Source organism: Schistocerca cancellata, chromosome 2, assembly GCF_023864275.1.
Source record: "Schistocerca cancellata isolate TAMUIC-IGC-003103 chromosome 2, iqSchCanc2.1, whole genome shotgun sequence".
Taxonomy (NCBI): Eukaryota; Metazoa; Arthropoda; class Insecta; order Orthoptera; family Acrididae; genus Schistocerca; species Schistocerca cancellata.
The window spans coordinates 771,255,616-771,279,613 of NC_064627.1; the positions used below are offsets into that span (position 1 = coordinate 771,255,616).

Sequence of the window (23,998 nt, forward strand, 5' to 3'; positions counted from 1 at the left end):
TGTATCAGTTTATGCCAATATTTATGGGTAAAAGACTCTTCCCAGTTCAGATTGCAGAATTTTCCTTTCCAAACTTGAGACGTACTAAACACAGATCTTCAGAGAAACATGAAACTAATTTTGCATGAAGATCATAGCTTTAACTTTTTGACTGACTTTCCAGAGTGTAAAATTAATAGCGTCTATTGTATAACAGTTGTACTCAACAACATATTTATATAACTTAAGCCACTGTCAATAATAATAATAATAATAATAATAATGGAAAGCACGCGTATCATCTAACATAGCCACACATCGATCAAGACGCATCCAACACATGGCTAAGAACAGGCAATATATACAATGAGACGGAAGGATTCATGATTGCAATACAGGATCAAACAATAAACACCAGATATTACAGCAAGCACATTATTAAAGATCCCAATACCACAACAGATAAATGCAGACTTTGCAAACAACAAATAGGAACAGTAGATCACATCACAAGCGGATGTACAATACTAGTAAATACAGAATACAGCAGAAGACATGACAATGTAGCAAAAATAATACATCAACAACTTGCCATACAACATAAACTAATAAAACAACACGTTCCCACATACAAGTATGCACCACAAAATGTACTGGAGAATGAAGAATACAAATTATACTGGAACAGAGCCATTATAACAGATAAAACAACACCACATAACAAACCTGACATCATACTCACCAATAAAAAGAAGAAATTAACACAACTAATCGAAACATCCATACCTAATACAACAAATATACAGAAGAAAACAGGAGAAAAAATTGAAAAATACATCCAACTGGCTGAGGAAGTCAAGGACATGTGGCATCAGGATAAAGTTGACATTATACCAAATGTACTATCAACTACAGGAGTCATACCATGCAATATCCACCAGTACATCAACGCAATACAGCTACAGAAATCTGTAATTATTGATACATGTTCAATTACCCGCTAGTTGCTAAATGCAATGTAACATATACTGTACAGTTAAAAGGAAGTGACGCTTGATCAAGTCCGCGTCACTTTCCATTTTTAACCAGACTTAACGTCTGAGAAAGTAAAGAAATAATAGTAATAATCATTATATGCATAACATGTGGAATTATGTTGATTTGTACATAATTAAGTACAAATGGCAAGAACCAAATATAGTTTCCGTTTCGCATTTTTGTGTAAGTGGGAGTTTTCGTGTTTTTTATATTTTGTCAGGCAAATGTACAAGATCCCTAACACATGTATTAGTTAACGAATTAATTTCCAGGCTGAAAAGCAGACATTCTTATGTTGCACTCACACAAATTACGCTTATTATACACTTCTTTGTTAACTGTTAGCTTGTAGTCACGCTTATTTGATTTTGACACTTAGTCAGACAATGGATCTGCCCTTGGTGGCCCTGACTCCTTTGCAGCAAACTTTTCCTGGTAATTTTCTTTTCTGCAAGCACTTAAATCAGATACAACATAGTTCAGGTTGACAACGCACAGGAAAACCGATTCATGTACAGTAAACAGCCAACTTCAAATACGAACCGCCGTTTGCGGAAATGATTAAATTCAAGTAGTACTATCTACCAACAAGGTCACTTAACTAGAATACAAATGAGGCGCTCAGTGTCAAAAGCACATCCTCTTCGAGGCCACATTTAAGGGAATGTCAGAGAAACCAGTGAGACAACTTTTCGTGAATGTTCATACACACATACAATGTGGGCCAACAGTACAGATAAAACTGACCCACCATAGGATCAACAGATGTCAGAAGCATGAATTAATGCTACAGTCTCACAATCGACAATGATGTGCTTCATGTTTTCAGCACCTGAAATGGATTACTGCAGGATAAAATCCAAAACTTAGTGTACTATATCTCACCTAAAATCCCACAAAATAGGCTTTTCTATCAGTGTAACTACAAGATATACTGATGTCCAATCTAATTTTGCTATATTGTGAGTAAATTGGCATATGTGAGGAATGTGCTATCGTCTAGTGGGAGAGTGCACGCCGGGAACCGTGCACATTGTTTAGCAAAGCAGCATGTATTTGGCCCCTAAGGCAATTACGCCACGCGCAAAAGCTCCTTAAAACGTACACAACTGGAGTGCTCGCGACCCTGATGCCAAGTTTCACCGAATCTAGAGGAGCAATATAGTACAGCGCGGTAGATTTAGTGCCCTGTATTTCAGATTACCGCATCTACGTTACGTTTAACAGCCTTCAAAGAAAAATAACCAATAAATCCGCAAGGTGTCAAAAGTTATGGTGCTTACTGCTCTTACAGAACAGCGTCACTGTAGATACTGTATTAACTGACTTTCTGTAGCTCACAGGCACACTGATAAAAATTACCAATATCCTTTCAAAATATGGGGCACAAATAGTAACACTGAACCTTACTTATCATAACCAAATCTGAACAAAACATTGCCTACCGGGTAAGACAGTCGCAGCTGGCTGGGTCTCACTGGCTGCTGCAGAGTGGGTCAACGTCCAGCAGCATTGCATAAGTATACATTCAGCAGCTAGTTTAACAACAGGTTTCCGTGGTGTAGTGGTTATCACATCCGCCTAACACGCGGAAGGTCCCCGGTTCGATCCCGGGCGGAAACATTATTTCTTCCCTAGTTTTCCAACTATTTTCCGAGCATAGGTCGCAGTTAATGAGACAGTTGTGTAAGAAGCTTTGAATGTGGCACAAGTATTTAGTGAACCGTCGGAGATGGCACACGCAATCAGAGGACCAATGCTGCGGCGTCGAAACCCTTAAATACTTACGAACCAGGTCTCGTACATAGCTTCCATTAGCTGTGGACTGGCTAAAATATGTAGTTCTTTGGAATTTCAATACATTTTTAGTTTTATTGAATTTTCTACTATGAATGTGCATGCTTCGGCACTGATAGTGTTAAATCTGAAACTTCACTTTCATAGTAATTATCGCAGAAAAAATTGAAACGGAATTCTGGTATTCAAATACATACACCAGTAAGCAAACAAGTGATCTTGATGTTTCAATTAAATCTTTTTCATTTAAACCTGAAGAAACACACAGAACACAAGAACAAAGCAAGATTTATTGTTCATGGTGGAATACACTGTGAAACAAACTGAAATATGGAAACGTACGTAGTTCAACATTACCCTCACCGGAAACATATGCTCAGAGTGATTTCCTGACTTACCTTCATGAAAATCCTTTATAATAACACAATCTGCAAAAATAACAGGACCAAAGTGTAATCTCAGTCATTGTCAAAATTTCGTTCTCATCATCTGCAGATTCGTCAAGGACTTTAATCACCTGCAAATTTTGAACGCAAAATCAACACTAAAGCACACAAAACGCTTGAAACAGATGGAACTCGAACGTCAGCTAATGCCGGTGAAACAAGAGACGATAACACAGATCCAAAAACGACGAATGTTTCCATTGATACAGCTACTACCACCTGGTGAAAACTGCGAACCCAAATTCTAGCGTTCCCCAAGGTAGTGTTATAGGCCCTTTGCTGCTCCTTATCTATGTAAACGATTTGGGAGACAATCTGAGCACCCGTCTTCGGTTGTTTGTAGATGAAGCTGTCGTTTATCGAGTAATAAAGTCATCAGAAGATCAAAACAAACTGCAAAACGATTTAGAAGAAATATCGGAATGGTGCGAAAAGTCGCAGATGACCTTAAATAACGAAAAATGTGAGGTCATCCACATGAGTGCTTAAAGGAACGCGTTAAACTTCGGTTACACGATAAATCAGTCTAATCCAAAAGCCGTATAATTCAACTAAATACTAGGTATTACAATTACGAACAACTTAAATTGGAAGGAACACATAGAAAATGTTGTGGGGAAGGTTAACCAAAGACTACGTTTTATTGGCAGTACACTTGGAAAATGTAACATACCTACTAAGGAGACTGCCTACACTACGCTTGTCCGTCCTCTTTTAGAATACTGTTGCGCGGTGTCTGATCCTTACCAATAGGACTGACGGAGTAATCAAGAAAGTTCAAAGAAGGGCAGCATGTTTCGTATTATCATGAAACAAGTGGGGTGTGTCACTGGAATGATACAGGATTCGAGGTGGACATCATTAAAACAAAGGTGTTTTTAATTGCGACGGGATTTTCTCACAAAATTTCAGTCACCAACTTTCTCCTTCGATTGCGAAAATATTTTGTTGACACCGACTTACAAAGGGAGGAACGATCACCAAGATAAAATTAGGGAAATCAGAGCTCGTACGGAAAGATATAGGTGTTCATTCTTCCCGCGCGATACGTGATTGGAATAATAGAGAATTGTGAAGGTGGTTCAATGAACCCTCTGCCAGGCACTTAAATGTGATTTGCAGAGTATCCATGTAGATGTAGATGTACGGTTGGCACCGTGGTAAATCATCAATTTGGCGTGACGTAATATTACATCCACTGCACATTCGCATTTCCCAGAAGAGCCGTAATATTACGTGAGCCACGCGCAAAGTGTTGAGAGTGAAGCAAGGTGATCTGCGTACTATCAGTTGAGGAAAGTGGTCTGGGTCTAGTTGACCTGAAAACAATTTACGCAGTGCTACTTCTTCATAAAGCCAGCAAACGACCTGAACAGTTTCACGGCGGTATCTATCGAGCAGTTCCGTCCACACCGCAAGCAAGCCACAATGAATGTCGGAAACGTGGTGTTAAGTGCATTGTAATGTTGTTGCTTTAATTTGTTTGGTGTTAAGTGCATTGTAATGTTGTTGCTTTAATTTGTTTGGTGTTAAGTGCATTGTAATGTTGTTGCTTTAATTTGTTCTGAAAGTGGTGCTGATGTTAAGACCATAAAAGTGGGTTAAAAGCTGTGAGCTATTTGAGGAAGTTAACCTTGCATTACTGCGCAACTGTTTCACCAGGTATGCAGTCTAGCTTACCAAATTCCCAACGAGACTAACATTAATTATAATCTTTTAGTACTCATCTTACGCTATCCGGTGATATATATATATATAAAGACAATTTAAATAAAAAGAAATAAATCACTTTATATTTGGACATTTATTTTAACACTGATCATTGTTCCGTTAAAATTTCAGGATATCAAACATGATTCATAACTAAACTGGTGCCTTATTTAGGATTGTGAAAATGTGAGTTTGTAATCTTACGGAACACATCATAGGGAGCCAAGATTGGGAGACAACATACAACACTGCATTCATAGAATAACACACAAAGAACGTTGAAACATATGCAAGAGGAAATTAATCAACCGATTCAATTTTCACCCAAAGAAGTTACGTTCGTAGCGCAATCCTGCCCGTCATGAAATTACCACACACTGGTTTACTAAATTCATACTAACTCTCTGTGAAATCTACCCGAAAAGACTAGCTGAGGGCTACTTTGATGCTTACACCACATGCTTCACGTGGTCAGCTTGGTTTACACAAGAGTGCAACTCCACAATAATTTTGATAATTAAAATAAATTACATCGAAACGCAATTTACAAAAGAAAAACCTAGAACTGGTTACTATCGTCTTACTATTAACCTGATGGGTCAAACAATTGTGTAAGCACGTGGTACTGGTCTCACAAAGTACAACCCAACGTGGGTTGAACATAAAGAAAAGTTGCTATATTGAAAAATATTGTCAAGACGACACGTTATAATCGCACGCACATTCGCATTTAAGATTGATGGCCTTAGTTAGAGTTACTGATCAACACATGGTTCCACTTTACTCACAAAGTAGTGACAAAGCAACTACCGGAAGATATTCTGAATTTCACACTCGAATTACACTGCGTTGCGATTTAAGAAAACATTAGATATTTTAGAGCTAAACCTGAAATAAAGGTGATTAAATTTTCAGTTAGGCTGAACTTAAGAAATCCATTGTCCTATGGACTTAGCAGATAAGCGCTTAGCCAGAGATCGTACCACTTCAGACGCTCGCCACGGACAGACTGCCCTGGGCTCCTACCGAGCGTGCTTAACAGATACAAATGGAAGTGACCAGAGAGGCAGCTTCCTATACCAACATGACAAGGGACGGACAGGACCATACTAAGAATAGAAACCTCTCTGCTTTTAGAAAGCGTAGCTACCTGTTCCAACGTTGGTCCTACTGTTCTCTAGCAGACAGGCTTGTCTGCTACCATCAAGCATGCAACTAGAAATACATTTGCTCATTCATCCTCTCACACAGAAGGGAAGGGGGATAACAGTATCTTATCATATACAGCTGAAACGTCCTCTTTGAACAATTATACAAGACTGTGCTTAAACTGACACATAATATTTTTTTGCGCAACGCAATCTTTCAATAATCCCTACAAAAGAATGGCCCTGACTAACATTAACCTATACCTTTCACAAATCACTTACCTCACAAAAATCTTCGTTACTCGAACTACTGTAATACTGCGAGCGCCACTACTGCCAGCTAAATAAAAGATTAAAACTACGGAAGGCACTAACAACTGATAGGCATAGTTAGCAAATGAAAGTTTTAATAGAGAACAAACAATGTATTTACCTTAATAGTCATAATATATATAGCTGTTCATGAGATCCAGTCTTACAAATTTCAAAACTCCGCCATCTCTCTCCCCACATCCACCACTGCTGGCGGCTCACCGCCAACTGCGCAACGCTATGCTCTGTTAACAGCCAACAGCCCAACACTGCAATGGCGAATATTACAACAATGCCACCCAACCACAGACTGCACACAGCACAGCCAGTGATTTTCATGTTGTCCTTCTAACGGAAAGACAGTGCTGACTCTTGACATGCAGGCAGGTAATGGGCCACAACAGAGCAAACCCTCAGCAGAGTCATTCGACGTTTTGAAGAATATTGGTAGGTAGGTCATCACAGAGTAGATCCACTGTAGTGCTGGTAGAGATTACGGTATTGGTGGGCCACCAGAGGTGCAGACCCACTGTAGTCCTGGTAGAGATTGTGGTATTGGTGGGCCACCAGAGGTGCAGACCCACTGCAGTCCTTGTAGAAATAATGGTACTGGTGAGTCAGCAAAGTTGTAGACCCACTGTAGTCTTTGTAGAAATAATGGTATTGGTGGGTCATCAAAGGTGCAGACCCACTGTAGTTCTTGTAGAGACGGCCAGCAGCCATCTGTTGCGACTGTGCAGGTGCACAATCACCATCGAAGAGTCTTGCAGAGAATATAGCAAGTCCATAACCACCACTTGTGCACTCACAAAATTTTTGGAATTGTCCTTAGAACCAGCAATGCTGTTATCCAGTCCCTTGCTGAATTATTAACACATGTGCAAGCACTAACAGTTCCAACTTCTCACATACTGTGCATATATTATGACCAACAGAAACGTGTGCAGTGAAATGATACTTTATTTGAAGAACTGGTGTCTATACAATTATATAACATGAGAATACAATAACAAAAGTACAAAATACATTATTAAAGAAAATAACAATACAGATAAATTTGTAGTAGTACAGGCTTTACAAAAGAATAGAAATATACATATACATCAGTGTTACAGGAATATTGACATAAGTATATACATAAAAGATCAGAATAACTTTTGAAACATCAACTTCACACATTAGCATTAAAACAAAACAGAATAAATAATGTCTAAACATCTTTACAAAGAAAATAACATATTATCAGAAAAATTCTACAACGTAACTCTCATCAGATAAACACATAAAGACAGGAAGAACACAAATACCCAAGGGTACACAAACACATAGTGGGATAACACAAGGAAAGGACAGGGTTTGTTTTACTGCAGTATTTTGCAAACAAAACTTTCTTTACTTCTCGGAGATCTCCCTTCGTTCTTCATTATTTCTATACCTGCTTTCTGTACTTTTTTCGTATAACTTCTCAATGCATTTCTTCCAATGCATCGCAACTCATTCTCTTATATAGTCTACCCCCTCTTAAGCTAACTTAAATTTACCGAGCTCAGATGCTAAACTAAAGGACGAGGCAATGCAGCAGCACAAAACAATTAAAGAATCAGCAATGAAAAAAAATACAAACTGGCAAAGCAAGCTACAGTAAATCTAAATAACCAAGCAAATGCAACATTACAACTAATATGAGCCAATGTGCAGCAACAAGAAAAATAAATCAGTAGTAAAACTAGCTTAACAGAGTAATACAAAGTGAAATTCAGTAGCACTATGTCTGGTACACAGCAGCAGCAAATGCAATAACTTATACCTAAATATGACAAAGCTCAAGCAGAAAAAATAGTACACTAAAGACAACAATGCAGATAAGAGAAATGTCTATTCACATCTTAATATCTATGTCATTAAAGTGGTGCACCACAAAAACTTATTCTATGAAATAAATTACCAAATACTTGAAAAGAAAATTATGTATGCAGTTCCTGTGAAGGGAAATGTCTTTTTATACTCCCTCATTTTTTTTGGAATTATCACAAAATTATTCTTTACTGGATCTGTAGACAGAAAATATCTCTATTAGTACATCTTTAAAATTTTATTTTAACCAATGCTGCAGTGCAGCTAGAAACTAGATATTAAACAAAATGAGCAAATATGTACAAAGGAAGGCATGAAACATCATTCATTAGCCATATGGCATTTCATAAGGTAGTAAAAAAATCTCTCAATTAGAAAGACAGTAGTCATAATCAAATGAGTAAACATAAAATATTTCTCGTCATTTCATTAGGCATTTCAGTAAATATCATATATCAAGAGCTCCACAGTGTAATCATATGTTTTCAAGTTTGGGCGTGTCGTATTTGCGATGCTTTCTACAAAGAAATGTCAATAACGAGGATAATGGCCTATTTTTTTCTCCACCTATGCTCCTGAAAGGGACACACTAATGGCTTTTTTCCAGGCGACTGTCGTGCAGCTGGGTGCTTACAGTGACCTACCGAAATATTTACGACATCAGTTTCCACTACAGTGACAGTTGGATACAAATAAAATTTCACAGGTCGAAATACACTCCTGGAAATTGAAATAAGAACACCATGAATTCATTGTCCCAGGAAGGGGAAACTTTATTGACACATTCCTGGGGTCAGATACATCACATGATCACACTGACAGAACCACAGGCACATAGACACAGGCAACAGAACATGCACAATGTCGGCACTAGTACAGTGTATATCCACCTTTCGCAGCAATGCAGGCTGCTATTCTCCCATGGAGACGATCGTAGAGATGCTGGATGTAGTCCTGTGGAACGGCTTGCCATGCCATTTCCACCTGGCGCCTCAGTTGGACCAGCGTTCGTGCTGGACGTGCAGACCGCGTGAGACGACGCTTCATCCAGTCCCAAACATGCTCAATGGGGGACAGATCCGGAGATCTTGCTGGCCAGGGTAGTTGACTTACACCTTCTAGAGCACGTTGGGTGGCACGGGATACATGCGGACATGAATTGTCCTGTTGGAACAGCAAGTTCCCTTGCCGGTCTAGGAATGGTAGAACGATGGGTTCGATGACGGTTTGGATGTACCGTGCACTATTCAGTGTCCCCTCGACGATCACCAGTGGTGTATGGCCAGTGTAGGAGATCGCTCCCCACACCATGATGCCGGGTGTTGGCCCTGTGTGCCTCGGTCGTATGCAGTCCTGATTGTGGCGCTCACCTGCGCGGCGCCAAACACGCATACGACCATCATTGGCACCAAGGCAGAAGCGACTCTCATCGCTGAAGGCGACACGTCTCCATTCGTCCCTCCATTCACGCCTGTCGCGACACCACTGGAGGCGGGCTGCACGATGTTGAGGCGTGAGCGGAAGACGGCCTAACGGTGTGCGGGACCGTAGCCCAGCTTCATGGAGACGGTTGCGAATGGTCCTCGCCGATACCCCAGGAGCAACAGTGTCCCTAATTTGCTGGGAAGTGGCGGTGCGGTCCCCTACGGCACTGCGTAGGATCCTACGGTCTTGGCGTGCATCCGTGCATCGCTGCGGTCCGGTCCCAGGTCGACGGGCACGTGCACCTTCCGCCGACCACTGGCGCCAACATCGATGTACTGTGGAGACCTCACGCCCCACGTGTTGAGCAATTTGGCGGTACGTCCACCCGGCCTCCCGCATGCCCACTATATGCCCTCGCTCAAAGTCCGTCAACTGCACATACGGTTCACGTCCACGCTGTCGCGGCATGCTACCAGTGTTAAAGACTGCGATGGAGCTCCGTATGCCACGGCAAACTGGCTGACACTGACGGCGGCGGTGCACAAATGCTGTGCAGCTAGCGCCATTCGACGGCCAACACCGCGGTTCCTGGTGTGTCCGCTGTGCCGTGCGTGTGATCATTGCTTGTACAGCCCTCTCGCAGTGTCGGGAGCAAGTATGGTGGGTCTGACACACCGGTGTCATTGTGTTCTTTTTTCCATTTCCAGGAGTGTATTTGCGTTACAAATCTGTAGAAACAAAATCTTGTAAATATAACAGTGTCCAAAAAAGTTTCGTCGGCATTGTGGTACATTCACGCATTTACACACATTTCATAACTCTTAAAGTACGATTCTTGGTTTCCAACATCCTTTTTCACAAACTAGAGTCCCTAACCACTAATCATTATTCCTTACCTTATTACACATATACATATTCGTCGACACTTCAATATTTCATCATAATAAATACATATCATAATCAAATTCCTCATATATCATCAGTTTATTGATCATAAACATACCTCAACAGCATAATACACACCGTCATCGTAACACTAGCATCATAGCACCTCAGTCAAGTCTCAAAATCGTCGTTGCTTTCCGCAATAATTTCAAAACCTAAAAAGAATTCTCTGCTCATTTCAATAGTGTCATCTACCTCAAACGTACTTTAAAAATCATGATCTCATACCAAATGCGACATTCAAAGCTCTCATAGTATCACAATGGTTCCAAAAAATATGAACAGTTCACAAAGTATAGACATAATACAATTTCATAAGTGTGAAGTTATTCAACTGCGTAATTACGTAAACATCTGTCACTGATGTAGTAAAATAAATGTTTGTCTCTCTCAGTTAAATGATCAGATAGCTGTGTAATTTGTGTGTTAGTGAAATGTGGTACCGATGTGTAAAGTTGTATAAGCAAATACCATATTAGCTAGGGCTCCTTGTGCTTGCCAGACACATGGTACACAAAGTAGGCGTGTACCCCCTGAGGATTAATGTAATTATACCCTCAGGTGTTACAGATTATTGCAATGGAATGAAATGTATCACGGAAAAACTTTGTTTCATTGTACTTCAAATATCTTTAAAAATAAATGTTTTAAGTAAAAAATTAATCACTCAAATACGTGTACTGTAGCGCTGAACTGTGCATCTTGTAAGATAATCTCTGTGGAAGTGTCGGAGTTATCGTCCTCCGAAAGTTCTGCAGAAGTCAATGTACTTACCTCATGATTAACAAAAGTGAAATGCTTTGCGTATAGATATCTTAGTTATTACACATATTGCCGTGATGAAGAAAGTACTGTGCTGTAACGTATTGTTGTGCTACGGAAAAGGCTGTCTCCTTGTAGCTATACCACAAAAGTTACTACTAAAACATGTTCTACTTTCCAGAAGAATTCAGAAAAACTGTGCAGATATGAAACAGATACACCACAAAAGCAACAATGTAAATTGTCACTCATTAGTAGCGTCGTGATAAAATCGTGTAGCTGTCACATAAACTAACCACTGTGTCATCTGGTATCTCACAGAAAGTACTTTAAATCCAGAATGTATTTTCAAGTAAACCAAAATGTTGCATTAAAATCTCATTAGCAGTACTGGTAAAAGTTCTAAGTATGTGAAGCTTATAGTCGTTGCATAATCGTGCAACTAATAAGCAAGAATGTACACACACAATAACACTGTGTCCTCTGTTCACAATAACAATGCATTCGTAATTTCTGTTTAAATAAGTTCTCTTGGTTCTTGACTGGATATTTAACTTTAAACATTGTTGCAAATTAACAGATTCTAAGTCTGACAAAGCATACTAGTAATGTAAAGTGAAAAGTTATATGGCAAAGACAAAGTTAAAAAGCAGATTATCTTTCAATAAACGGTTTTACATGTGAAATGTGGTGTAAACCTTTACTCTTCCTAGTACGCAGAGTTTCAACTTCAACGCAATTACCAAGTGGTATACGTCGGATTCTGTCTGTAAGGTCCATTGTAAACTAGAAAGAATTTGTGACTCAAGTGTTTCTTCTTGTGTGACAATCAATTAGCTTTAATGAGAACTTTCTGACCAATATATAATTTCTTTGCATTTGCTTTACCGTGTAGTTTTCTCCTCTTGTCTGCTGCAGATTTTATATTTATAATAGCCAAATCAATTATGTCTTTGTGTCGAAGTTTACATGTATTCGGGAAAGGTACAAGCTCTCTGATTCTGTTCAGTGGTTCTTCATTCTTCAGTACAAGAGTAGGTGGTAAAGCAGTGGAGTCATGAGGCATTTCATTCAGCACGTTTTGAAATAAGTGTAAATAACTGTCCCAATGCTGATGCTTTCTGTGACAATAAAGTCTGCAAAGCTTATTGATTTCTTTCATAATCCGTTCGGAGGGGTTACAATGTGGTGAGTACAATGAAATAAAAACAGGTTTGATTTTATGATTCCGAAGCATGCGTGACCAAACAGCAGATCTGAATTGCGGTCCGTTATCTGAAATGACTTTACTAACGTGTCCAACTTCACGTAAAAATTGTTTAACAAAGGCGTTGGATACAGACCGTCCAGTGGCTTTACGTAACGGTGTGAAAGAAACAAATTTTGAAGTAAGTTCAACAGCGACTAGACCGTACGAAAATCCATTAGATGTTCTGACAAGCGGTCCCAAGAGATCAACAGCAGCAAATTCTTTTAATTTAGAAGGAATGATAGGAAACAGCGGAGCACAATGGGAGATAGAAGATGGTTTCGCCTTTTGACAAAGTTTACAAATAGACAAGACTCTTCGAATTCTCTTTTCCATATTGTTAAAAATAACAAGTCGTTCGAAGAATATGATAACATTTTCGTGGGCCAAAATGTGCATAGCTGAAATGAATGTACCAAATGAGCTTATTAACAAAATTGTCAGGAATGAAAAGTACCCATAGCTTGTCATCAACAGTGCAGCGTTTGAACAGTATGTTGTTTCTAACCAGATAATAATGCCGAATCTGTGTGTGTGTCTTTTCATGCCATTTGCTTTTGATGTCTTTCCAAATCGGATCTTTATCTTGTTCATGAGCAATGTCCTTTAAAGATGTGGTGATGAAGTTTTCAAAGGCGAATTTCTGAATGTGAAGAATATTGAAATTTTTTTCGAGGTTGCCTTCTGTGTTACTTTTCTCAAGCACAGCCGGTGCGCGTGACAGTGCGTCCGCAACAATGTTCTCCTTGCCGGGAATGTAGACTATTGTGAAGTGGAATTCTTGCAGAAACAATGCCCAACGTTTTAACCTGTCATGATTTAATTTTGAAGACATAAGAAATTGTAATGCACGATGATCACTGTATACTTTTACGTGCTTACCAGAAAGAAAGAAACGGAATTTATTAAATGCCCAAACGATAGCTAAAGCTACTAATTCAGTAACGGAATAAATTTTTTCAGATTTTGTTAGCACTCGGCTAGCAAAAGCAATGGTTTTCTGAACGGTAGTGTCATTTTCTATGGCTTCTTGAAATAAATGGGCACCAAGACCGACTTTAGAAGAATCCGTGCTAAGGCAGAAATGTTGAGACAGATCTGGATGAGCTAGTATTGGCGCATTAAGTAGCGATTCTTTCAAAGAATTGAATTCCAACTGTGCTTGTTCGTCCCAGTTCCAAATAGTATTTTTTCCAGTTAGAGAACAAAGTTTTGGTGTAACAAGAATTTGTATATTCAGAAAACGACGGTAAAAATTTACGAGACCTAGAAAATTGCGGACTTGTTTTTTTTGTGGATGGAACTGGAATGGCTCTGGTTGCTTCTAACTTTTCAGGATCCGGCTGAATGCCTTCAGAAGAAATAATATGTCCCAAAAACCTCACCTTTGACCTACCGAATTCAGACTTTTCCAAGTTAACTGTAATTCCAGATTCTGCAAAACAAACTGTTGAGGATGCGATTATGTTGTTCCCATGAAGCTTCTGCTATTAGAATATCGTCCACATATTAGGTGATGTGACGTTTTAAGAACTCAGGTAATATGGAATTTAGCCCGCGAATGAATGCTGCCGGAGAAATGTTCAAACCAAAAGGTAGTTTCCGAAACTGTAGTTTCCGAAACTGATAACAAACGCCGAAACAAAGGAAAGCTGTGTATTTTCTACATTCTGGATGAAGTTCGGTCTGATAAAAGCTGGATCTGAGATCAATGGAAGACAACACTTTTGCACCATTAAAATTTTGAAGAAGTTCTTCCAACGTTTGCGGCCTGTCTGTTTCAGGAATAATGATAGTATTGATTTGTCTCGAATCTAAGACATGCCTGATCGATCCATTTTTCTTCTCAACAACATGTAATGGATTGTTGTATGAGCTTACTGCAGGCTCAATAATGCCCTCGTCAAGCATAGATTGTATTTCTGTTCTAACACGGTCCCTATAACGTGCTGGAATTACGTATGGCCTAACACAAAATTTAGTATGCTCACGAACACGAAATTGGTATTGAAATCCCTTGATTGTTCCTGTTTTGTGACTAAAAACTGTGGAATGTCCTTGTAAAATCTCAAAAAGGTCCTGCCTATCACTGTCATTACAATTGTCAATTGTTTGAATTTTATTCTGAATTAACTCATTAGTTTCAAATATGCCGTCGGTATCATCCCTGTCAGTACTTGCAGAGTGATTGTTAGTGTCTAGTTCCGTAGAAAATTCCGAACTGTTGTCTAACAGAAGGTAAAGCCGATTAATTTCCTCGTCATAGTTTGAGAGCCAATCTTCAAATTTCAAAGCTATTGACTTACCTTCTTTCTCTAAACTTATTTCAGCATCGTGAAAGTTTAAGATTGCTTTGTATTCATTCAAAAAGTCTACTCCCAGTATAATTTCCGTCGACAATAATGGAACAATAAGAAAGTTCATAGAGAAGCTGTGGCTTTGACAAAAGAATTCTAAGTTGGTTTGTTGGCGTACATCTACACTTTTTCCAAAGATTGCACCTTGTAATTTAATCTTACGTAACGGAAGTGTGGGGCAATCATTCGATTTGTTGCATTTGCTAAAGGCTGTTTCACTAATTACTGAAATGGGACTGCCAGAGTCAAGTACTGCCGTAAATTTTATGTCAGTTACTGTAATGTGAATTACAGGATATGCAATGTTATTATGTTTTACGTCGCGTTCCTGGAGTAAGATTCCCTAATGTCTTCCATTTTTACGTAATTACTAGCTACAGCAGCTGCGTCGTCAGTTTCATAAGTACGTTTTGTGGCTGCCAGCGGTGTGAGTCATTGCCTATTGTCTCTTTGTTGGCGCGTGTCGTTATTGGGATTTGGAGACCTAACTTCTACAAATTCACCTTGGCGAGAGGGCCCTGCTCTGTTTGAATCCCGCCAGTTCTGATGCAATTCAGGTCTGCCGTTACGATCATATCGTCTGTCGTCATGTCGGTAGATTCCATAGTTTCTTTCTTGTCGGTCACGTGGTGGAGAATTTCTCCCTGAATCGTAACTGCGCGCTGGACCGTTGCATCTAAAGTTATTCTGTCTCCCTTGATAATAATTATTTTGGTTCCCATATTGTCTGTTTCTTTGATTGTCTTTGTGATAGTCATTACTGCGGAGAGGTGATCTTTCCCTGTAATTATTACTACTGTGCCAACGGTTGTCATACGGGTGGTGTCTGTTTTGGTCACGATTTACGTTGTAAGAATAGCCTTGTCGTGTATCATTTCTGTCATCGCGGAATTGTGACAGATGTGACCTGTAATTGTTGTGCTCCTGTTTTCGTGTTCTGCAATTGTCAGTGTCAATTTCCAGTTCTTGTAACAGTCCCTGAAAAGCTTCAATGTCGTCTTTGCAACGTCCTGCTAAAATAATATGTCGTAAATGTTCAGGCAATTTGATTAAGCAAATGCGGATGAGTTCTGAGGGGCTGTATGGGTTTGAAAGATACTGATTCTTATGCAACATGTCTTCAAAATATTTCATAAGACTGGAAAATTCAGATTGTTCGAAACGTTTCATCATTATGATTCTATGTTTTACTCAGTCTTGCGTAGCTTGAGACCAATACGCTGAGAGGAAGGCATGATAAAATTCTCCTTCGCTGTGACAATCGTGAATGACCGATCGCATTCTTACAGCTTGTTCATTCTCCAAGTAGCCACACATAAATTCTAACCTGTGCTCCAATGACCATTTGGGAGGAAAACAATGAGAGAATTGATGAAGCCATGCTTGTGGATGAATGTCGTTGTCAGGATTCTTAAATGTTTTGAATTTACGTGTAGTAATGAACAGCTTATAGTCAAACTCATCGTGTCGGCGAGTCGCACATCGCTCATTGTTACTTCGTTTCGGCGGTTCCATCTAAAAATCCAATGCTCGTTGCCAATTTCTTTCATAATTTCCGAAGTGACCTGTGTTATTATTTTGAGGTTGTTCCGTATTTCTACGTCCCTCTTCCCGTACTGGAGCGCGAGTGTCCTCTGAAATATGTAATTCTTGTGTTACTTGTGCCAACTGATCTTGTGCTTCCCGGATTTCTCTTTCGTACTGTGTATTGATTTGATTTTGATTTTGTTTGAATTTTCTAATTTGTTCATACTCTTCAGTGTCCGTGAAGGCTACAGGTCTTGTGTCATTCAGATCATCATCTACCTTTGTAGGTAAGTTAGTGAACTGATCTGAAAGTTCGGCTACTTTTCCGTTAGTGAAATTATTTCCTCTGTGTGTTTTTCTGAACCAAGTTTCAGAGTGTCCATTTGTATTGAAATCGTATCTCAAGTTGCGTAACCGAATCGGTAGATGCAACTAAGTCAATTTTAGCTTGCAAGGTGTCGTGATTTTCATGAACAATAGTTTGCAGTTCTTTTATGGCTGCTTCGTGATTCTGTAATGCATTTTCATGACGCGAAAAAATAGGTTGGAAATGCTCACAAATTTGTGTTTTTACCTCATTACAGACTTTTTGACATTTCGATTCAATGTTATGTAACTCAGTAGTTAAATCTTCACGTGTTTGTTCAAGTGTGGTCTCTAACTTCCGAAGATTTTGTTCCATTGTGTCTAACTGTTGCAGTGTTTGTCTCTGGTGTTGTTCCATTGTGTCTAACTTTCGAAGATTTTGTCCCATTTGTTTCTGATTTTGTTCAAGCGTTGTGTCTAACTTTTGTAGCCTTTGTCCCATTTGTTGCATTAACTGTAATAACAGTGCACTGGTGTCTGAAACATGTTCCTCAGTGCTATTCGGCAGTGCATTTGAACCGGCAATATTCGCATTTTGAAAAGCAGAAAATGTGTCTTGATTTAGTTGAGAAAACGGTGAGGATGCAAAACCTGAATCTACAGTATTTGCAAGATTGTGTCCTGTCATTTCGGAATCCTGAGGCGAGCTGTTGCCGACCGATCGATCGATAATGCTTCCCTGTTTGTTTCACTGCCTACACCATTATTTGCAGCTCACTCCATTTCCTTATGCACAATTACCAAATTACTACTTTGAACATTAGTTAATTCATTACATGGTCATTACATGGTGGCGCTAACACACTGCTTTCGTCTTCACTGTCATTTCTCAGTTTACTTTGGAGCCTAGTATTACGTTTTTCACACGCCATTATTGTCACAATATTTCATACGACAACACACAAAAACACAATTTGAAGAGCAAAAATAAGAGAACACATTAACATAGCACTGAAAATAATATCTAGTTAATTGCAAGCGCAGCTGCGAAGTACTTGGTGCAAATTTACATGCGTGCCACACCTGTTTTAATGTACAACAATGAAAGACTGCAACTACAAAGGAGATTCTCTCTACAATTACGTGCTAGCAATAAACAAAATCTATACTAATTACACAAACTACAAGAAAAAATCAGAAGATTCCAGTGAGGTATCCTCGCAGGGTCGCCATATGAAATGTCCCCTTTGAACAATTATACAAGACTGTACTTAAACTGACACACAATATTTTTTTGCGCAATGCAATCTGACTTTCAATAATCCCTACAAAAGAATGGCCCTGACTAACATTAACCTATACCTTTCACAAATCACTTACCTCACAAAAATCTTCGTTACTCGAACTACTGTAATACTGCGAGCGCCACTACTGCCAGCTAAATAAAAGATTAAAACTACGGAAGGCACTAACTACTGATAGGCATAGTTAGCAAATGAAAGATTTTAATAGAGAACAAACAATGTATTTACCTTAATAGTCATAATATATATAGCAGTTCATGACATCCAGTCTTACAAATTCCAAAACTCCGCCATCTCTCTCCCCACATCCACCACTGCTGGCGGCTCACCTCCAACTGCGCAACGCTATGCGCTGTTAACAGCCAACAGCCCAACACTACAATGGCGAATATTACAACAATGCCACCCAGCCACAGACTGCACACAGCACAGCCAGTGATTTTCATATAGAGCGCTACATGGCGTTACCAATATAAAAACCTAAACAGCCTACTTACACAGTATATAAAAGAAAGCGAATTACGTTCCGTATGAGACTGTGTGACATGAATTACATATAAACTGTGTTTTAAAGTGTAGTAGTGTGACACACCGTTCTTGTTTATGTGCAAAAGTAACACGTTCCACTGCTCAGTCTCCTCCCAGATAGTCAGAAACACCACAGTAAATTTAGAAGAGGAATTTATGCCGTAAATGACAACACATTTAAGAAATTAACATGAAAGGAATCCAACAGAGACCATTCAGCATCACATCAGACAATTTTACATGCTAAAATAGGTACTCGTTGACCACTGCAGTTGATGTCCGTGAAAAAACAGCTCTGTGTCATACTGTACGAGAAGAAACTAATCAACAAATAAATAAATTGAAACCGAAATTTCCAAACTAAAAAGGGGAGCAAATCAGGAAAAACATAAATGAACTCATTGTGCCATAAAGTGAGGGAAACACGGTACAAAATAATGGATCAGACGGTACCAACTAATGAGAAACTCCTGCACAGGGAACTCTGTCAACCCGTCAGAAATGGAACTAACTGAGCAATATACAACGCAATTGTCTGTGCATGGCACTCGCGATGCTCACAATCCCTGATCTAAATCTATAAGCCACACTGGGAAGACAGAATTACATGGTTATTTCGATGACGACTCAAGCCGTCGTTCCAAAAGACATACAGACAAATCAGAGTTGTTGTTTGTTGTTGTGGTCTTCAGTCCAGAATATGTTGTACAATTGTGGGAAGAACATAAGACTGCAAAACAGATAAGAAGAGCCCAGGACCACTTGCAAAACTCCTTACAGACACCACTAGATTCCATCCTTAAGAACGCTTTTTCATAGCTGCCACTGCCTCTCCGTGCCCCCATAAACATTGAGACGTGAAATCCAGTGTTCAGAACGTCTCTCAAAGTCTACATAAGGTTTGTATGGTGTCCGGACATTTGCCACGATTTTACCTGCTCCGAAGGGTCGGGTCCCTTGTTTCCCCCTCCCCTCCCCCTCCTCCTCGTCCTCCTCCTCCTCCTCCTCCTCCTCCTCACCCGCCAGCCCAGTTTGCTTTCGAAGTTCCTAACAACGAACAAGGGCAGGCTTCCTGCTCATTACAAAGGTTACGCATATCTTAAACAGAGGGAATCTAAAGAAGGTGTTGTTACATGGATGTGCTTACGCCGAAAAGCGGATAATTACAAGGGAAAGCTGCTTTCGAGGAACGGAGAAGTGATGAACGTATTAGAACATCTCTGTGGATCACCTGACGATGAGGCTCTGAAAGCGAGAAAGCAGGTGGAAAGGGCGAAGAGAAGGTCTCGAGAAGAAACTACACAGTTATCGGAGATATACGCGGATGAAATGGGAAATCTACATAATAAAGTTTATGACTTTGTTACAGTGATGCCTAATTCAGAATATATGAAGAGAACCATGCGTTGTCGATGGAGTCAAGAGCAGGGGAACCAACAAGACCCTAAGAACTCTTATGAAATTGAGCTTCATGAAGATCTATTAAAATAGGAGATGGCAGTAGTTTCATTCTGGAAGACGATAGATTAGAGGCTAGAAGAATAATTTTTAGTGGAAGCAAAGGAAAAGAAAGTTTAAAAACATTTTCCCATTTTTTATGGATGAAACATTTAAGAGATGCAGCAAGCAGTTTGCACAGATCTACACCATACACGTAGACTTAGGAGGCCCGATTGAAGAAATAAACATTCTTCCTACTGTGTTTGCACCGCTCCCTAATAAGAAGAAAGACACATATGTTCGTCTGTTTCGTTTGATAAAACAAGCAATCTCTGAGTGGTGTCCTAAACAAGTAAAGGTGGACTTTGAGGCAGCTGCGATATCGGCCATTCGTCAAGTTTTTCCCACAACTGAAATAAATTGATTCTATTTCCTTAGGAAGAAGGGTTTATCTAGAAGAATTCTAATTCTCGGTCTAACTGAGGAGTATCGCTATAACGAGGATTTAAGACTTCACGTCAGCATGTGTGTAGCGCTGGTAGTTGTAAAACCGGAGGACGTAAGCAATGGATGGATTGAGATTCATGCAGAAGCTCCTGATAACGGAAGGTTCTCTCAATTTTTGACTACTTTGTGGATAACAGGCTAGAGAATGAGGATATCGCAACAGAAATGTGGGACTGTTACGGAAAAAGGCACTGAACGACGAATTCTCTTGAAGGGTTCCTCAACAAAATAAAGAGTATTATTGGAAACCCTCATCCTCTAATCAACTATTTGATGGAGTGGTTGAAAAAGGAAGCAGAGCTCACAAACTGCATGTACATGAAATTGGAAATGAATCTTGAAGGTAAGAAGACGAAGAAGAAGTACTTGAAGCTGGACGACAGGATAGAGAGAATCGTAAAGAATTGTGAACAGACTGGCAACATTAGGCCTAGCTTGAAAGCCATTGCCCATATTCAGAAACTGGACTAAAATACGTTAAAAATAATGTATTAGAAAACTATGAATACCACAGAATCCTCGCAGATTACTGTGATAAAATTATTAAAACATTGAAGCAGCATTATCGGAGCTAATATTAAGTTGTAATTGTAAATAGAGTTTACATTAGTTCGGCGTGTTTAGGCTGATTTTACACACGCTAGAATGATAAATGGTCATTTATCATTCTGACGGTCCAAAGCCTGTGCAAAGTGTGATGCGAATCAACCTTTAATGTAAAAATTAAAAAGTGTTTCAAGCCTCACAAAAGTATCCCTATTGTTGTCACATTAAGCTCACTTTTTTCTACCTTCCAATATTATGGCCATACTATTAAATAATTGTGAGTTCTAAAATAATTTTCTGAAGCTTCAGAATCGCAACTATCACCTAAAATATCATGGTTTGTTAAACTGATAGTATACGCTTTTGTAAAAGAAAATGGGAACTGAACATTTGAATTGCACCTAAAATTGACATCCCAAAACTGATCTGATCCTAAGGTTGACAATTTTGGCACCTCAAATATTTTTTTATTTAAGTTTAGCTGCAAACATTTACAGTAGATGTAAATCTACTTCAGTAAATTTAGATATAGTCATTTAAAAATTAAACTTTCTTACTAAATTGTTGATTATCTTTAAACAGATCAGTAAAAGTAAGGAGCTTACTACTAAAAATTAATTGTTACTAAAGAACATCAGAATCATATGTATTAGACCTACTTTTCTTATACATTAGAGACGTTTTGAAAAGATATTTGATCATTTCCTCTGTCACTGACTGGGTTAATTTCAGTTGCTTTGCAACACCAGGGATATCTACTTCTAAATTATGTTTGCAGCTGTTCTCATTTCGAATTTTGGAATATTTACTTCGTCTTCTTTGGTGAGGGTATTTCGGAAAATGCATTTACCAACTACACTTTAGTGGCACTGTCATCAGTAACATTATCGTCCCTGTCGCGCAGCAAAGGTACTTACTGAGCCTTTCCGCTGGTTTACTTAACATGAGACCAGTATCTCTTTGGATTTTCCGCCACATTTCTAGAGCGAGTTTCGTTGTGGAAACTGTTAAATGCATCTCGCATTGAAATCCGCACCAAATTTCGAGCCTCAGTAAAACTTCACTAATATTGGATATTTTGCGTTGTGTCTAAATTATACGTGCCTTTTGCGGTGCTCCTGCAACAGCTCTCTGTCGTGTTTTGTGTACCATTGGGGATCAGTTCAGTCTCTTATTAATTTATTTGGTATGAATATCTCGAGTGCTGTTGATACTATTTCTTTGAACTTACGCCACATATTGTCTTCATTTACATAGTTTGGAAGGATTGGAGACTATCTCTTAGAAAGACGTCACCCAAATTTTTAGCTGCTTTTATAAATAGATATATTTCGCGTTTAGTTTTGGTGAACTGCTTTGTTACGGAAGTGAGCCTCGCTACGACTGCGTGTTCACTAATCCCTGTATCCGTCTTGATGCTCAGGATTATTTGCTGCTAAGAGGTCAAGTGTGTTTTCGTAACCATTTACAATTTAAATGGCCTCGTCAACTAAATGTTAAAAATAATTTTAAAAAAAGCATTTAGAGCAATTACGGAAGTTGTTTTCTATTTACAATAGGGTACATGAAAATGTATTTTTGTCAATATACGGAAGATAGATTGAAGTAACTGCCAACTATAATTGTATGAGTAGGGTAGCTATTTGTGATGAGACTCAAGTTTTCTTTGAACTGTTCAGCAACTATTTCATCTGAAACAGGGGGGCGGTAAAAGAAGCCAGTTATTAATTTATTCCGGTTGTCGCATATAACCTCTGCCCATACTAAGTCACAGGAACTATCTGCTTCAAAATCGATTGTGAGCTTACATTATTTTTCCTTAAGTTGTCCTTCTTGTTTCTGTTGTAGTGCAGATAATTACAATTACGGCTTTTCACTCCAGAACCTAAGATGCTTTCTCTGTGACCTTGTAAATACCAGAGCTAAACAATGTAGAACAACAACGTACGTTACAAGCATAGCATTCTGTATTACTTCATTTCCTTTTTTCTAACATTTTAAAATTGTAAGTCGACTTTAGATGACATGTCAATCATAGATGTTCTTATCTCTATTTAGTGAACGTGTTTTCAGTTATGTTTTGAACATTGTCCCGCTACACTTTATTAACTAATGTTTTTAGAGAGTAAATTAATATGGAGTATGTCGTTCTTCTTTTCAAACATTCACATACCCATTTATTCTTTCCCTATTGTCTTTTGGGTATGTAGTTGTAGTAATTAAAGTAGGCACAAATGCAGTGATCGAAAAGAAATGATTAGCGTACATTCGCATTCTCGTTACATCGTTCCTTTCTTGTTGCTCCCATGCCGATGGACTGTTTCTATCGCAAACAGTAAGCGTGAAAGGAAGCTACCGTACAGACAGAGGAATCTATATTTGTACTTGGCAGAACTAATTACATACTGACATAATCGTCGGTATTGCTTTCGTTTCCCAAAAGTTATAAATATTTCGATTTCGGAAAAGAAGCTCTGTATTTGGCCAAGATGTCGAAGAAGAAGGTCCCTTACGTACTGGTTGTGTCGAGTAAGATGTGGAGACGGCGGTGTGAAAGCGGACAGCGGTAGTACGGGGAAGGGCGTCCCTTACCTGAGGGATCGCTACTCAAGCTACCTGGCGAAGGGGAAAGTGTGGCAAATGTCCGGCGCGGCAAATGTCCGGCGTGGCAAATGTCCGGCATTCGTTTCTATACAGTCTGGCTACTATAATAAAGTTTCTATTTTTAATACGTTAAAGTGCTTTTCTCCCACAATGTTGCTTCGAAACGCACGCGCGCGCGCGTTGTTTTGTGTGTGTGTGTGTGTATGTGTGTGTG

The 23,998-nt window shown here is 39.2% G+C and overlaps 1 non-coding gene across 1 annotated transcript; it reads left to right on the forward strand.

Moving 5' to 3' along the window:
* Positions 1 to 2,567: 2,567 nt before the first annotated feature.
* On the forward strand, positions 2,568 to 2,640 carry Trnav-aac (transfer RNA valine (anticodon AAC)). Its single transcript has one exon. It is a non-coding gene; the product is annotated as a tRNA-Val (tRNA).
* Positions 2,641 to 23,998: the final 21,358 nt, after the last annotated feature.